At 45.0% G+C, this 18,023-nt stretch overlaps 1 long non-coding RNA gene across 2 annotated transcripts; it reads right to left on the reverse strand.

Annotated features, from left to right (window-relative positions):
- Window positions 1-764: 764 nt before the first annotated feature.
- Window positions 765-6,573, reverse strand: LOC125164089 (uncharacterized). 2 transcript variants are annotated; one of them, XR_007151636.1, is made up of 3 exons: window positions 6,294-6,573; window positions 5,176-5,226; window positions 765-2,569 (listed from the first exon to the last, which is right to left on the reverse strand). It is a non-coding gene; the product is annotated as an uncharacterized LOC125164089 (long non-coding RNA). The 2 variants fall into 2 exon arrangements; XR_007151637.1 differs by having other exon boundaries at window positions 5,176-5,230.
- Window positions 6,574-18,023: the final 11,450 nt, after the last annotated feature.

Below are 18,023 nucleotides of genomic sequence, written 5' to 3' on the forward strand. Positions count from 1 at the left end.
AGAGACTGCTCAATGATGTCGAAATGAATCCTGGGCTGATGTTGGCCAATTCATTGGGACTTTTTTCAGCTCCCAAAGACCACCTGGGACTCATTTCAATTCTCTGATGCTGTGTTACAAATCAGCCACTCAAAGATACCTCTTGCTGTCAGCAAGTCCCCTGATTTATTTAACCCTTCCCCAGAATATGTCCTGAAATTCTCACGATGGAACCCCTATTTGCGGTGACGGTATCTCCTCTGTGATGACTAAGTCACTCTATGGCACTGGCAGGTGTTTGCAGAGGGTCCTGTGACTGTGCCTTTATCTTCTCAACAAATCATTGTTTTTTTATTCACACATAGAATTTCCACTATACCTCTCCAAAAATCAGAACATCCAAGCCTACTGCACGTACGCAGTACTGTGTGGAGAATCAATATATCTTTATATTCTGCATCTTAAGAATGACATCACTAATTCCATCTACAACATGTGCACTTATTGGATTTTTTTGATTAAATAGTACAGTATCAGGAAATATGAGTTCAAATGGAATATGGGGGAAAAGAGAAAAAATAAATTTAAAAGGACAAAGAGAAAAGAAGGATAAAAATAAATAAATACTCTTCTGTGACTTTAAGAATAGATGTGACAATAAGACCCAATGTAACCTAGTTTCATCTTTTTAAGTTTATTTTGTTTTGTTTTGTTTTGTTTTGTTTTATTTATTTATTTTTAGTAATGTCTACACCCAACCTGGGGCTCAAACTCATGACCAGGAGACCAAGAGGTCCATGCTGTTCTGACTGAGCCAGCCAGGCGCCCATCTAGTTTCATATTCTACTATGTAAGTGAGACAGCTGATGGACTAAAAAAAATAACAATGGTTTGCAAACTAGAAGTCCTACGATGAAGAGGCGACATTTTTTTCTTCCCCAAAATAGCAGTAAGAATTGCATGATAATCCATAATAAAGATCAGAAGGAAAAAATTCAGACCCCGTTTGAGTGGTGCACTGAAAATAATTCTTAAAGTTCACAACTCCCATTCTCAATCCCAACTTTCCCCTATTTTCAGGTCAGTTCTGGAAGCCACTGAAGGTCAGCCGACTTTCTTATTAAGCTTTTTATTTTGAGGTAATTATAGATTCTCATGCAGTTGTAACAAATAATAGAGACCCCTTGCTCCCTTTACCCAGCTTCTCCCTATGGTAACATGCAAAATTATAGTAAAATATCACAACCGGGATATCGACATTAATATGGCTAAGATACAGAACATTTGCATAACCACAAGGATCCCTCTTGTTGCCTTTCTTTAGCTGCACCCACTTCCTGCAACTCCCACTGCTGCTTAACCTCTAGTAAACCATTAATCTTTTCTCCATTTCTAAAACTTGGTCATTTCAAGAATGTTATGGAAATGGACCCATACAGGGTATAACCTTTTGTGGTGGCCTTTTTTTTTTTTTTAACCTGGTGTAATTCTCTGGAGATCCATTTGGGTTGTTGCCCTTACCAATAAGTTATTCCTTTTTTGTTGCTGAATAGTATTCCATGCTATGGATGTTCCACGATGAGCCCTACATGCTTCACTGTTAACGGAATGGTTACGTTTGTTTATCCCTTGAAGGACCTCTGAGTTGTTCTCAGTTTGGGGCTGTCATGAACAAGCAGCCATAAGCTCTCACGTACAGGTTTCTCTGTGAACTGAAGTCTTCATCAATCTGGGATAAATGTTCAGGGGTCAATTGCTGAATCACATGATAGCTGCACATTTACTTTTGAAGAAACTGCCAAACTCTCTCCCAGACTGGCTGTGCCATTTTACATTCCCACCAGCAGCGTCTTTGTGATCAGTTTCCCCGCATCTTCGCCAGCATTTGGTGCTGTCACGGTTGATTTTTAGCCGAAGACAGAAAGCCAATTTGGGACAAAAACAGTTCACGAGGCTTTCAAATTTAATATATGTTGTTATGTCAACATTGCCCAGATACTGAAAATATGTATTTTTAATGGCCACTGTCTTTGGTTTGAACCCTACAACTTAAAACCTGTGCGCTTTAGACAAATTACTTAAGACAAATTACCTCTGAGCTTTCATTTCCTTATATGTAAAACCTATCCCTTGAGGTAAAGAACTGTTTTAAAGGAATAGTGTGTGTAATTAGCACAGGGGAAAAATAAGTGCTCAATAAATGCAAAGTCCTTTTTTTACATTACTCCATTTGATCCTTATATATCCCAACGTACCTGCTTCCTCTTCATCCCTTCCCAGCACCACTTAGAACCATTGCGTCTGTCCAGTTTTGTAGCTCCATCTCCCTTCAGCTCAGACAAATATGAATACAATTCCACAGTCAATTAAGACAATGGGACAGAAATAGCATGATATTGCTTGCAGAAAACAAGTTCAAACACAGCTCTGCTGCTTACAATCTGTGTGAACTTGGGACAATTAGTTCACCTCTCCAGTCAATGCCACCGACGGTTCATCTCTTCTATCTTCAGAATGGACAGAATCAGACCCTGTTTGTCGAAAACAAAGTCCAGGGCACCTAAGGGTCTCATTCATTCTGCTGTAGAACCTCAAAGGAGAGAAATGCCAGGAACCATAAGAATGGGGCGTAAGAAGACCATATTAGAAATTCTCTTAATGTATGTTTTTATGTAAACAATTAGAAATGAGTTCACCAACACCTTCACTTGGTCCTGGACAATATATTCCTGAGGCGCACGTGGTATCCTTAGGGAAGGAGGAAGTCTCTACTATGGAGGAGTTTATAGTGGCCTCCACACAAGCTCACATAGACCGAGATGTGTTATGGCTTAAATGGCTCAGTTAGGTGGACGCAGATTACATAATCCAGTTTTAACCAAACTCATCTTCACCAAATGGACAGAAGTTTTTTTTTAAAAAGCCCTACAGGGGTGCCTAGGTGGCTCAGTCATTTAAGCCTCCGACTCTTGGTTTCGGATCAAGTCGTGATCTCATGGTTCGTGAGTTCAAGTCCCGCATTGGGCTCCACACTGGCAATGCTGAGCCTGCTTGGGATTCTCTCTCTCTCTCTCTCTCTCTCTCTCTCTCTCTCTCTTCTCTCTGCCTCTCCCCTGCTCTCTTGTGTGTGTGCATGCTCTCTCTAAACAACTAAACACCCCACAGATTCAAAAACTTGAAGAAAAAGAGCCCTACAATGAACTTCGGATTAAAGATAATTCAAATACGGACATAAACCATCAAGAAAGTGGTAGAACAGACACTGGAAGAGCTTTAGTCAGCCACAAAACAAGGCAGAAACAATGACAACACAAATCAACCATTAAGTCAACCAAAGCATTTTCCAATGACCAAGACCACTTATTACGTGGATTTGCATCTACTGCCAATGATACTAAATTTATCTCCCCTGATGATACTGACTTTATCTCACCTGCAAATATTTAAACCTATTGTTCAATTCTTTATCTTGCCCATTTTTAGTTCACTTTTTGAGTGGGTTTATAATGTATATATCAGTAGAGTAGTGCAGATAGATAATTTGCAAATAAATATGTACTTAAATGTTTTACTGTTAGAGTGCTCAATTAAAACAATGGGGAGACCATTGGGCCTAGAGTATTTCATTTCCTTCCTGTGTCATTTTCCTCAGTTTAGACCTTTGTGTCAGGCACCCGCTGACCACACTACACATGGCCAAGATGGCAGTAAGCTAGATTTCCAGTCTGGCCATTGCTATCCCTAGGACCATCTCGCCATACCTTTCTAGAACTTCTGAAGACAGACAGAAGTCATTGTCTTTACCCTGTCGACATCGAGGTCTGCAAACCAATGTAGGCTTCTCATACAAATCCCCGTGAAATCTGTGGGCTGTCAACTCAGAAAGGTACCTGTGGCATGCCACTTTTCAATGTTGTAGAGCTACGCCAAAACGAAGAGCTAATGTTTATTAAGCATTTACTCTATGCCAGACCCTCAACTAAGAGCCTCGTGGGAGTCATCTCACCACATGTTCATCATGACTCTGTAACAGTCTACAGTCATTATCCACCTTCTGTAGATGTGGTAACTGAAGCAGAGAATGGCTATTTTCCCAAGATCACACGCTGAAACATATTGTAGTCAGGATTCAAAACCGCCTCGGGACTCCGGAGACTTGCCCTTAATCACCGTGTTATGCAGCTTTCCATGCATAATAATAGCTTAATTTCCATGTATTATTATGATGATTTATTAACAATTTACTCAAAATTCATTTTAAAAATTTGTCTCATTTTAAATGTGATTTTGCTCCATCTTGGGATCGAACATTCGCCAGAACACATCATTGATCTTGTAATAAACATCAAAATTAGTTACGATTAGATTTACAGGGATTACTTTGCCAGACTTTTTTAAATGTATCTTTCCAATTCTTGAAAATATGGCTTTAGATTCTTTCTAACGTGACGCAGGGCATAAACAATAATATAATAAAAGGTATATGGCTTACTATTTACTCATATGTATCTGAGATTATAAGCTAAACTATTATTCAAGGCAATGAGAAAAATTCAGTGCGTAAACCAGTTGTTCCCACAGGTTCAGAGAGTGAACAACAGGACAAAAAACAGGAACAGCTGAGTGAGCTTTTCAATCATTAACGTAGCTATATTAATATCATATGATATTAAAGTATTTAAGGAGAGAAAAGCCCACTGAACTACAGCAACCCTTAAAATTCTGTGACTTTTAATAAAATATAGCAAGTAGAAACATAGCAGGGCAGGGGGTTGGGGGGTAAGGGAGCAGGCTGGGAATGTTCTTCTGAAGGCAAGTTTCTCTATATGATTGTGTGCTCCTGCCTGTGTACCTTGAGGACTCCTGACGTTCCCTTCAAGATATCCTCATTACAAATACCTAGGTCACAGGGAATCAGGGTGACTCAGTCGGTTAAGCACCTGACTCTTGATTTCAGCTCAGGTCATGATCTCATAGTTCATGAATTGGAGCCCTGTGTCAGGCTCCACATTGACAACACAGAGCCTGCTTGGGATTCTGCCTCTGTCTCTCTCTGTCTCTCAAAAAAGCAAACAAACAAAATAAACTTAAAAAAAAAAAAAAAACCTAGGTCATGATTTAAAGGCACTAAAATTTACAAAGTGCAGCTCACACCCCACAGATTCAAAAACTACTTTGGTCTCATGACTGTTTTACCTTTGACGAGCCGTCATATTTATCGTTATAAACACTTCATTAAGTATCACTCTATCTGAAAAAAGAAAAATTCAGCATTCAAACAACTAAGCGCTTAAACAGCCCATATATAATTTATATTTGTATTAAAGCAAAAATAGTCACTCTATCAGATTCTGTAATTTTGTTGTTAATATCATCTTTACTTGAATAGTAAAAAAAAAAATGCATAGAACTGAACAATGTTTGGAAAAACGAAAATAATTACTAGGAATGTAAGGAGGCAGTTTCTTGCTCTATTTATCCCAGAATAATAAGAAAGTCCCCTGGTTTGTTCCTGAAAAAAAAATTGTTTTTCAGTTTTTTTCTCAGCAACTTGGTAGTTTATGAAAATCATCTCATGAATATACTTCATAATTCCAGTTTAATACCAGTTTGAAAAAATTCACTGCTTTTAGACATGTATTCCTTAAGAAAGAACAATGGTACAGTGGATTAAAGGTCTTTATATTTTAAAGCAATATTTAAAAATCATGGAAGCTAGCGTTTCCCTATATACAAAAATCTACATATATCTCCTTAATTGGGCTTCTTCATCCAGTGAAAAGTCTACTCTAAAAATCACCCAATTGAAGAAAACAAAAACAATCTATTTCATTATATGGATCCGATTCATCACCCTCCTGTTTATAGAAAAAGAGCCAGATGCTCTGTCTCTCTCTGTCCCAAAAATAAATAAACGTTGAAAAAAGAATATTTAAAAAAAAAAAAAAAGGGGGGGCGCCTGGGTGGCGCAGTCGGTTAAGCGTCCGACTTCAGCCAGGTCACGATCTCACGGTCCGTGAGTTCGAGCCCCGCGTCAGGCTCTGGGCTGATGGCTCAGAGCCTGGAGCCTGTTTCCGATTCTGTGTCTCCCTCTCTCTCTGCCCCTCCCCCGTTCATGCTCTGTCTCTCTCTGTCCCAAAAAATAAATAAACGTTGAAAAAAGAATATTTAAAAAAAAAAAAGAAAAGAAAAAGAGCCAGATCCCGTCTAAGGAAATTATCTTTTCCAGATTTTATGTTTCTGCATTCCCTTTTATATTTTTCATCCCCCTTTTCAAACCATCATGCATAAAAGTACTTAGAAAAAGCACTCACTCGATTTTCCTGATTTCGCATTTTAGCAGAATTTCTTTTAGACGGACCACAAACGAACTCAAAAACTTCATTTTCTGGTAGATTCCACAACGGGTAGGCAGTCTGTCCATCCCACTGTCCATCTGTCATCCCACACAAATAGGGAATCCTATTACCTACAAAGGTATTAAGAAAGTGCTCCCAGCTGAAAGCATTTATCCAATTCCAATTGTTGTTTGGAAGTCTAAAATACTAAGAGTGGTATTGTTCCAGGCGCTACTGTCTAAAACAATGCAATGCCTGTTTAGAGCGAAAATTCAGTACTCGAAAATCTGAGTTGGTTTAAAAAATAATAACTGTGCATCCAAAAAAAGAATTCTTAAAGAAACATTTATATGCCAGGCACATGTTTTCAATTTTAATAACATTGGCTTACCTAAATAAATATGTAGAACCTAATAATTGTTCTCTATATTTTGATATTTTTTGTATATTATTCTATTTTAGTGAGTTTTCAAAGAAGCTAATGAATAACAATGTTGAAAAAATATGTATCTGTCAGCACAAAGTTGTTGTGGTTTATAGATACTGTGAAATGCAGTGTTGAAAAAAATTCTATTAAAAAGTAATTGAAAACTGCTCTGATTTAAAGAGAAATGAATGTAGCCATATCCTTATAGGATAATGCCAGATAAAAAGTAATCATGTTCCCTCTATAATTGTGTTTGTTGGCGTTTATATTAGAATAATAATGCTTTAAGGTTATTTTCATGGTTGTTCACTTAACATGGGATTAACATCAAAATCTTCATAATTATCTGAGATCACCCATTTGAAAGCAGTGTGGTAAAACATGTTAATGGTTAAGACATAGCAGTTTTAATACTAAACAGATTAACACACATGAAAGTAATATTATAATTTGTGCATTGGATAATATGCCAGACCAGTTTGGGGTTTTTTGGGGTTTTTTTTTTTGGTTTTTTTTTTTTTTTTTTTGGTGAACACAGAATTCTCATGAAATGGTACCCTTTCTAGCTACCGCTTCCTATTTCTTGAGAGAGATACACGGGCATGCATGACATATGAACTTGAAATATTATTGTGTGGCTTTGACATTGCACAACTTTATGAAACCATTATTTCTGAGGTTTGCTTTAAATAAAACTGAAAATGAAAAATGTTACCATAGGAGGGTGATCCTGAAGAATGACGCTACAATCTAGGTGGGATTATAAACCCAAAAAAAGTAAAGCTTTAAAGAGATTGCTGATTAACTAGAATAGCCATGAATTTATTTTATGCCCACCAGCAAACAAATGTAGGTCCATACCTTATGCATTTTGACATAATAATAAAGAAGCATATTTTAACGTGTACCCCAGAGTCCCCTAAAAATATTTCTCTGCCTCAACTCTCCCACCTCCTTCAGAAGCCAACAGGAGAGGAAAATGGGTAGTCATTTATAAGGTAATATGAAGTCATAAAATAATGACCCAAGTCATGTGCACCTCTCTGGAATCAGTGTGGAAATGGGCTTCCCATCCCAGACCTAATTATTCCATAATCCTCGTTGCATTTGCCTACGTGGGTTAGGGTGGGGTGTGAAACCTCGGAAACGAAATCGAATGTCACAAATGCAGGTGCCGCCCCCCAGACCTGAAGAGTGTGTGTTAAAAGACAGTATCTGTACAACCTCAGCTGTGCCTGAGAGGAGGGTGAAGGCGTCGGAATTTAAATCACGTTGTTTCCACTTATGCAGGGAAAATCCATAAAAAGAGATTTATTATCATATTTTCTCTTTGAAATGTATTTGTTTTTGACTTTAAAAGTGCTCCTCAGCACAGAGCAGAGTAAATATTACAATTTTGCTCAACAGCAGCCAAGACTTAATTGTCTGTGAAATACAAGGCTTAGGACCTGATTTGAGTTAACTACTGTTCTGCTGATACAAACTCTGCTGGCCGGCGCGGTGACCGAACGCACGCAGCGGCAGATTTACACCAGAGCCATCCCGCACGAACAGAGTGGGGGAGGGGGAGGGCAGGGGGGCAGCCAGGCGCCTGCAGGAGCCCATCCAAACCATTTGGAGCTTTGCTCTTCCTGCAGCAGATTTAAAGTGCCTTTGCACAAGAAGTCAAGAATAAGCAGCTATGGAAAACATAACAAATCATGCTTGCAGTTTAACAGCAAGAAAGAAGGGGAAACCGGTAACCGCTAACAAATACCGAAGAAAGATGCAATGGAGACGGAAGTGGGGGGCAAGGGAAGAGGGGGGGGGAAGGAGCCGGATAAGGACACGACACTGGTTTCTGCAGGCGTACCGCACGTTTTATTGTTACTGTATGTCTCGCAGGGGCTCGGCCAGGAACCTGAGAAGTCCAGCCTCCTTCCCAGGGCCCGCGCCCTTCGCACGCGGGCTTCGGGAGGGCTCCGCCACCCGCCCCTCGCCCTCGCGCCACCTCCTCCAGCGCCACCCCCCTCCCTCCGGCGGCGCTGCGGGTCGCTTCCTCCGCCCGCCGAGGGTGCCGAGGAGAAAGCGGGCGGCTGCAGATTTGCCCCGGTGGCACCGCAGCCACAAGCCAAGCCGTAATTGCAAAGCAAACAAGGCTGAAATATTGGATTGGTCTCAATCGTGACAAGATCTACGCTTTTGCCGCCAATTTGTTTGTGCAGCTCTATTTAAAGGCACTTGATTGAGGAAATGTTGAAAATAGCGGTGAGGGTTTCCCTAATGAGACCTCAGGAGGGAAGCGGCGGCCTTCGCCCGCAGCCCAGGGCTCTGGATTGGCCGCGGGGGGCGGGGGGAGGGGTGCTCTTAACCCCTTCCTGCCCGCCTCCGGCGAAAAGTCCTCGGAGACGAGCTGGGGGAAGCTGGGGATCCATCCCGCCCCAGAACAGTGACCTCCCCTGGCCTAAGCTGCGGCGAACCGGCCTCCTTGGTGGCGGGCACCCCGAGCGGGAATGGGGAGCAAAAGGAGAACTTAACTAAGGTGAAGGAGGCGGCCCAACAGCCAAGGCAGGGCTGGAGGGCCGGCGGCCTAAATCTGGAGCAGCGCCCCTTGTCCCCCAACATTCCCGGGTGGCGGCCGCAGCCCCACATCTCACTCTCCAGCGCCCACGGTCCTGCGAGGCCTGAGGCCCTTGCGATCCCCGCGGAACCGCGGTTGCTCTTGGCTCGGGGCATTCAGGCAAGCGGTGACCTCCGACGCCACCTGGCCCGTCGCCGTCGTCGGGCTAGGTCTTGAGAAGGCTGGAAGGGAGGGGAGGAAGCTGAAGAGGCAGGAAGAGACAGTACATAAGTAATTATTGAGCGCAGCCTGTGTGTCAGGCGTCTCGCTCTCCAGTGCATCTTGATCTCATCTAATCTTCCCTACACACCCTCAAGGAGGTGTCATTAACCCATTGTTCAGATGAAGAAACTAAGGGTTACAGAGACGGATGACCTGGTTCGAGATCACGCAGCCAGTATTTGGGTGCCTGAGAGTCCGCCCTGCCCAGCTGTGACTCTGGCGCTCAAGTTGTTGACAGGGGTTACCCGGGGAGGTCCGGGCTGGGGCTGGGTTTTTCACTCTCAGCGCTGATGCTGATGGCTCAGACCCACTGCAAGTGGGATCTATCCCGAGGAAGGTCCGTTCCCTAAGGTCCACCTCCTAGCTCTGGTCGCTTTCAAAATAAAGAAAAGCAATCCACTTGCAATTGGGATACACAGAATTCACCCACTGTCTCTAAGTCATCCCTTTGACACCAGCCGTTAAATCACAAGCTGGGCCCAATGCATTGACTGGACTCTCAAGGAACCCACAGTCACTGGAGTCTACCGGAGAATATGTGAGGGGGGTGCACTGGAGAGGGGACTTAATGTGGGGGAGCAGAGAGAGGGAAAGCAATACCTGGAAAAGCTTCCTGGAGGAGGTGGCATTTAAACTGGGCCTAGAAGAAACACAGTGAAGTGTGGATTCTTTAAAATGGGACAGACATGGATTGTTTGATAGCTATGCTAGCAAGTCAAGGAATGCCAGACTTCAGTCCGGGACAATCTCGGAGTCACAATTTCACCACCTGCTGCTGTTTCAGGACTGCCCCTCTAACTTGGAGAACTGTGAGTTGTTCAAGCCCTGAGCCAAAGTTCCAACCTCTCCTAGGATTGAAAAGCTGGGGCTGGGGCTTGACACCGGCAGCTAGACCTTGACCCTTCCGGAGACCTGGACTTGGGCCAAAAGGGATTGTCAAAAAGACAGGGGCAGCAAAATGGCACTAGGGACACTCTCACCAGAGTTCTGAACAATTAGAGTCACGCATTCCTGAGATTTTCCTAGAGGGATCTGGTCAGAGATGTACCTTGGCCAATCTGGAGTCTCTTTCTGGAGTCACAAGCAGATGTAGGCTGGAAAACGTAGACTCCAGAGGGCAGGGGAGGGCTGGTTACGGTTGGACTTCCCCGAGAATGATCTGCACCTTCTGTCAGCAAAACAAAAAAGCATCAGTCATAGCAATTTAGTGAACCCTCTAAATGTGTTTTGAATGGAATGCTGCTTTTTTTTTTTGTATGCAACCAATTCCTTCTTTTGAAGTTGGATGCTTCGCAAGCAGAATGCAATTCCATTTTTTGTTCCTCGAGGTTTTGGCCTGTGTTAACTTAAGTGAGCACTCACACAAGTACTAAGAAGAAAGCCATTCTTTTCTGGAAAATAGAACAAAGTAGCGCCTCTCCTATCACGGTGCAGATATATAATCTGTAACAACAAATTAGCCTCCTCGTGCTGCGCATTTCCAGCAAGCATCCTGCCTTCTCTGTTTATATTATAACTTCTCTGCCTGCAATTATTTTTATTTTAATTTTCTGTCACTTTAACAGAAACCAGAGCCTTCTCTTCTAATGTTTTGTACACAGCATGTTCATTTTGATAAGATGTTCTTTCCTATCCTCTTTTAGCTTGCCTTTCCTTGTTTAGAGTTCTGTATCAGGAGTTTCTAATATTTCTCCCTCTTTTTTTTTTAAGGAACTTGTCCCTGTCTTGCTTTATTTGTTTGTGTGAAATTTAGTTTGAAAGGAGATCAGAGAGAGCAGGAGGGGTTTGTAATAAGAGAATGACCGAATGACCCAAAGGCTGATTATCTATCATTAACTGGAGACTCGGTGTACCCAAATTACCAGAGAGACCTCAGTCTGCCGGATCCTTACCCAGCCAGAAAGGCAAGTGTGGAATGCACACAGCTGAAACAGGTCTCCGTGGCATTGCAAATGAAGACAGTGTGCTCACACATTTTGTTAAAGGCGTTTCCTTCAAAACTCAACTCAGGTTCAGTGGACGAATTTATTAGCTTCTGACACGTTGTGCACAGGTAAAATCCTTGCCGAAAGACTAACTTTAACATTTTGGTAACTAACATTTTTGTGTTGTTTCGTTCGACGCAAAATTGCAGCTAATTGTCTAAGCTCCGGAGAATATTGAGAAATCAAGCTAAGCTGCTTTTGATCTGCTCGTGCCGCTAAACCTAAACCTTGTAAAAATCGAGGTTTGCTATTAATATTGACAATAAAAGGGTTTCTTTTTGTTAACCTGAAACCTAACCATCCTGGCTCAAGTCCCTTGTCTAGAAGCAAAGGCCCTAGAATAAAGTAGAAAAGGGTTGCAAGAAACTGCCAGGGCTAAAAACAAAACAAAACAAACAAACAAACAAACAAACACGACATGAATTTGCAAAGGAAGCTTCCGAACAGAACTTCCTAAGAATTCTCGCTACACCGCAGTTACAACTGGGAATGCATGGGGCCTCCAGTCACAAACAAAACCTTCGCTCACTTAAATGGCTTGTCCAAAGCTCCACATTTTAAGTTGCCATTCGCTTTTGTATTTCATTCTGAACCCTCTTGCAGACTAGTTGAAGTTAACGACTGCTTATTTTCCCATAGACCGTGGATGCAATACAATTGCTTCCTCGTCATCTCAATGTGGAGTGCTTTCCTTCCAGCTTGGAAGAAAATATTGCCAGTGTGTATGTAATTTGCTTGAAACAAAGTAGTTAGGAGAAATCCTGTGGCATGTATTTTCTCACACCACTGGTGCTCTAAACTATCTATGCTTTACTAGAAAGCAGCAATGATCAGATCTACCTTACCTCTTATAACAACATCAATAGCACCTCCTATATACACATCTTGCTGCCTCTAGGGAGGCCCTTTCAGGTGCATTCTCTTTTGTTCCCTTTTGTCGGAATAAGTATTTTAACTTGGATAACTGGCCAGGTATCAGTGAAAACCTCCCACAGCAGCAGCTCATCTGCCAGTTAATATGAAGATCTCGTCAGGGACCGTTTGAAGAAAATGCAAATTCCCACTACCTGTAAGACTGGACAGTGACATTTTTCTTGCACATTGTATGTCTTAAACTTACACAGCGTTATTTGTCAATTATATCTCAGTGTTTTACAAAAATACTTATTTTTCTTAAAGGACTAAAGGAGAAGCCAGTATCTTATTCTTCACCAGTTTCAGGTTCAATGACCTGAAGGGATCAGAAACCTCAGAAATCCAAGCACTGCTCAAAGGCAAATTTGAAGGGGGTGGGGGGGGGGGTAGAGAGGAGGAGGGAAGGAGGGAGAGAGAGAAAGAGGAAAGGGCTGGCAGGGAAGAAGGGAATATGAAAGAAAGGCTAAATGGAGGGGAGGCACCAAACAAGTCCCATTTTCTCCACTGACTTAAATGTTTCCTAATCAAAACTGGACTGAAAACAAAAACAAAAACAAAAACACTGGACTGAAGGGAGGCGTAAGCAATCAGCCCCTCCACGGTCATTGCAGCTGAATCAGCCCCTCCCCCCCCATCTCCACAGATCTGCTCTGGAAAGAAGAGGGGAGAGGGATCACTCCCCAAATACCCCACCCCACCCCAAAATGCAAAAAGAAAGTGCTCAGAACAAATAAAATCTCATAAGAGCCATGGGCAACTTCTTGTGAAACAGATATAAGAGTCCAATTGAACGTGATCCTGCATTATAGAAGTATCCTCTGAGCACCCCCACATTTCTGGAGTCACTGTCACTTGCCATGTCTGTAGACAACCATTTCCCAAAAGGCAAACCAGAAAGGGAGGGACCATGGAACCCGAGTTGGGAGACCCTTTGCCGCCACTCAGACAGTATGCCTTATTCTTCATGTCCTGAAGGTTCTAAGACCAAGTGGCTAGCCTATAAAATGACTCAATCCCACCCTAATTCAGACAAAATGCAAAGCCATCAGGGTGTCGTAAGAAACAACTTCCTTGGAACAGGTGAGGCTGAGGTTACTTCTCCGAGAACACATTTCTTTTTCTGCCATCTTCTGGGTCTGGTGTTCTTTCTGGAGTTCTCGGCACTTTCTGGGGTTCACCTTATATAAGAGCGTTATAGATATTTAAAGGAATGCCCCATCGCTCCAACTATGTTGGTCAGGAAAATAAGGTGAAACGAGATTTGAAAAACGATGAAGGGAATTGAGCCATAATTCCCGTAAACATAAAATGTGTGTTTATGGCCCTCTGGCCTGGTTCTTTTCAGGTCCAGTTTATTTTGAGTTCTCATGAGCAAAACATAAGATACAAACTGCCCTTGCCTTTGTAATAATAAATACCTCCGAGAGATCTGTATTTTCCCTAAAAACAGACTGAAGTTTTTTTAAAAAAATATTTAGTTTAAAGCAGATTGATTTTAAAAGGAATATCTCACAAGACCAAAACGTTTGCAAGGGAGTTAGTTCTCAGCTTCTCCCAGGCTCTTTGAGTCTTTTCCAGAGGAAGGGGTGGGAGTGAAGGGAAAGAGCCAAGAGACATGGGCGCAAAACAAATTGTTGAACCCGGTTCTGTCTGTTTAGCTGGAGGCTGACGTATCGCGCGGTACAGGGGTAGACCATCAGCTACAGTGGAGACTGGACAAGGAATCACAGCATGTCTCCAAACGGGGGGCTGCCCACCTGGGTAAGACTGGTTGCAACTCAGCCCATGGCCTCAGAAAAGGAGAGGCAAGTTAGTACACCCTCACTAGGATTCCTCCTGCAGGCACCCAGGGTGGCCAACAGCCTGCAGCATCTCAGATGCTTGCGCCCTTTGAGTACTGGAACTTGTGCCCTTAGGGGGACAGCTCAGCAGCGTGCACAGTAGTGCAGTCCCTGGCTGACATCTCAGCTGGGAAATTCACCCTCCTCCCTTTCTTTTCCCACTGTTCTCCTCCATCACTCTCCCCCCTCCCCCACTACCACCAGAAAGCAAAGACTGTCTAATCGTCTAAACTGGGGGGTGGGGGGGTGGGAGGGGGCAAACTTGAGGTGGATCTGCCTCACAGCTTTCCAAAGCAGCAGACTAACCCAGCACTCCCACTAGACCCGCAGCAAAAGGTACAAAAGAGGACTCTATGAGAAAAAAGGGGACTCGTTTGGTTGTGAATTGAGAATGGCCCTCAGCCAGTCTGGTCTCTGTGAGTTAATAACTACAGTTAAGGACGCTGGAGTTCACCCATTTGTCCCCTGCTTCCAAATTGCCTTTCTGAGGCAGTATGTGGTCTCTGGGTCTGGGTCTCTGAGCTACATGAAGCCCCAGACTGTTGCACAGCATTAATTAACTGATAATGACACTGTCAGTGAGGACTGATGCTCAGATTAGCATCTTTTACGACTTTTTTTTTTTCTTTTCTGTCCCGTGCTCTCCATCTCTTTTATCACTTGCCGTGATATCTGGGGCCATGAGGAGATTTGCCCATTTTTGGTTTCAATTAAAAGAGCATGAGAAGGCTGAAAGTGGCCAAGTCTGATGGCTTCGACACTGAGGCCACTCACCTCTGATGGACAGAGCATCCCAGTCCCCAACTCAGCCATTCTTCCTTTCAGTTCCCAAAACTCCCCTCTGGGTCTGAAAGCAGCCTACCAACTTCTTTCCCTGAGCAGTTATCTGTTGCTAGCCTGGGTGCCACCATCATACTTTGTCTACCTGCTTCCAGGGCCTGGATGTGTTCTTATAAACAGACTTAAAAAAAAAAAAAAAAAGTATCACATGTCAGAGGATTGAACTACCAGTTATTTACACATTCAGGGTTTGCCTCCCTGGTGAAAATGTAAACAGAACCCCATCACACTACCTATATTCTTTCCTTGAAGAACAAGGTCTTTAAAACACCCTGCTTGTGCTAAAATCTCAGACCCATCCAAGTTGGGGGGTCGAGGGCTTCTAGCTCGCTATTTTGATCCATGCCCAAGTGGCACTTTACCAACAAATCTGATTTCAGCTTCTCCCCACCCCCTGCTCTCTGCCTTAAAATGCTACGCTGGGCGAATCCAGGGAAATTGACCCCTTTCGGAGGGGAGGGAAAGGGCCCCAACGGACACTTCACTCCCACACTGGGTTTCCTAGCCCCTCTCCGAGGATCTTCCCCTGTCCTAACGCCCAGCCACGGAAATATGTAAACAGTATTTCTCCACGCTGCTGCCCAGGGCTGCAAAGGCTGAGGGAGCCGGCCCTGCATCCCCCGCAGCACACGAGGTGGGCGCCCCCACCACCCCTCCCGCCATTAGCACTGACCTCGCTTTCCATCCCCAACCGTGGACTCCGCCGCCGCCGAAAGCGCCCAGCGGGAAAGGAATGGACTGTCCTTTCCGAGTCCTTGGGGTGGGGCTCCCTTTGTGGGGTGGGGCTCCCTTGGCGGCCTGGGGCCTGACTCTGCCTGCTTCCAAAGTACAATATCCAAGGTGGAGTTAAAGGTCTCCCCTGGGTGACCCCAGCCAGGCCCAGTGGCGAGTCCCAGGCCGCCCTGGCCGGCCCACGCTTCTGTGCACCCTGCCTTGGGCTTCCTCTAATTTACGGCCGCGTGGGGTCCTGGTTGACACCCTTTTCCACACCAAACTCCTTTCGGGCCGCATCCTGATCTGCATAGCCGGCTCCCTTTGCGACTCCCAACCAAGTCCTGAGGATGTTTCAGCTCCTGCCCCTGTCCATCCCCGCCCCAGCCTCTCTCCAGCTTCCTCAAGATGCTCACGCCACGCGGGCGCCGCGGCCCTGGTGCCCCGCGCGGCCCGCTGACTTACAAATGGAGATCCATTTTCCGTTATAATGCGTTCAAGATCACTAAGGCCAGCAGTCTAAACATCCACGAGCCGTCCTCCCGCTCTGCCTCTTAAACTGCTGTTTAATGGTTCCCCTCCGATAACTAAACCTGCTTTCCACAGATGCCCGCTTTTATGGGAGAGTCAGGAATGCAGAGATATATTTATATGTTTGTTCATAAAAACTGGAAAATAAGCTCTGAACACGCTGTAAAAAATATTCAGTTACTTACCAAACAGGCTAGTTAAACCAGGGGAACAGTGATACCGGCCACACCACGAATTCGGGGGATCGAGGTGCCTGCGCGTTGAAATCGTCCAAGGTCGTCGCTGGGGCTGGTGTCCCTGAAGAACATGGAAAGAAGGGTATTTACAACCGGCTTGACCGTCCGTCCGGTGGTCTTAACCATGATCCTCAAAAGCAGCCACGATAACAGGAGCCACCTCAGACGGCCCTGGCCAGGGTACCGTGGTGGGTAAGTAAGGAGACCTCGAGGCGGGCACTCCCAGCCTGCGCCCAGGTCGGAGACGCAGCCTTTCCGCGCCGCGCTCGCTGCGCGCCTCGGCGAGAAGACAGCGCCGGCCCCCAACCGCCCCTTTGCAGGGACCCCGCCGCCCGCCGCCTCTGCGCTCGGCCCCCGCGCAAAAATAGCACGCGGCTGCCTGCTGATTTTCTTGCCTCGGTTACCTACAAAAACACCTCCAAGAGAAATATCTGCGTCCCCTCCACCTTTTTTTGTTTGTTTTTAACCAGAAAAGAAAGCAGAGTGATACTCTACCTGGTTTGAGATTCTTCAATATTTCAGACTTGGGGGGGGGGGGATAATTTAATAGGACAGCATCTGTTAAACACTTGCATTAACCTCTAGCTGATAAAAAAGTTTTTTTAACCCTGCCCCCCCCCTCGTTTTAATTATCTTATGGTTATGAAGGGGCAGCCAATCCTGGAAGAGGACTTCGACAATTAGCAACGAGAACATCAAAAAGTTTTATTGCGGAGAGCGAGAGGCACCGCCCCTGCCGCCCCGGGATTGGCGTGAGGAGCCTCTGACGACATATATTAACCCGAGCAGCCCTAAAGATGTAGCTGTACATGGAGATCTTGCTGGGAAAATCCGCTTCCTCCCCTCACGGCGTCCAGCCCAGGAGAACCGCCGCCGCCGCCGCCACCCAGGAGCTCCCTCGGCCACTGCGCGGACCCCGCCGAGAACCCGAGCCGCCGCCTTCGCGCTCCGAGGCGCCCGCAGGGCCCCAGATCCTTCCCCTGAAAGAAGGAGAGGATCTGAGAAAATGGATGCACTGAGACCTCTCTGAAAACCCTCCGAGGGAGCCCGGGAGGAGTGAGGACACGTTACCCGCTGCTAAAATCACATTTCCAGGACCAAAAACAACAACAACCAAAAATTTCATTAAAACAATAAGCGCCCAAGAACCCAGACCGGGCTGGTGGGGGGAGGGGAAGGGGCGGGAAGGGGAGGGTCGCACGGAGGTAGCTTCACAGTGAGCAGCCGACCCCGCCGCCTCCCTGCAGAGCCGGGCCGGCTCTTCCACCCGCGGCTCGGACTCGCCCTGGGATTCCGAGTTAGCTTCGGTGCCGGGATCGCGGCCGCGGTGGAGGCCGGCGACTCCGCGAAGCAGCCTCGCGGGAGCCCGGGCACCTTTGCATGAGCACGAGAGGATTCT

Source organism: Prionailurus viverrinus, chromosome B1 (genome assembly GCF_022837055.1).
Source record: "Prionailurus viverrinus isolate Anna chromosome B1, UM_Priviv_1.0, whole genome shotgun sequence".
NCBI classification, from domain to species: domain Eukaryota; kingdom Metazoa; phylum Chordata; class Mammalia; order Carnivora; family Felidae; genus Prionailurus; species Prionailurus viverrinus.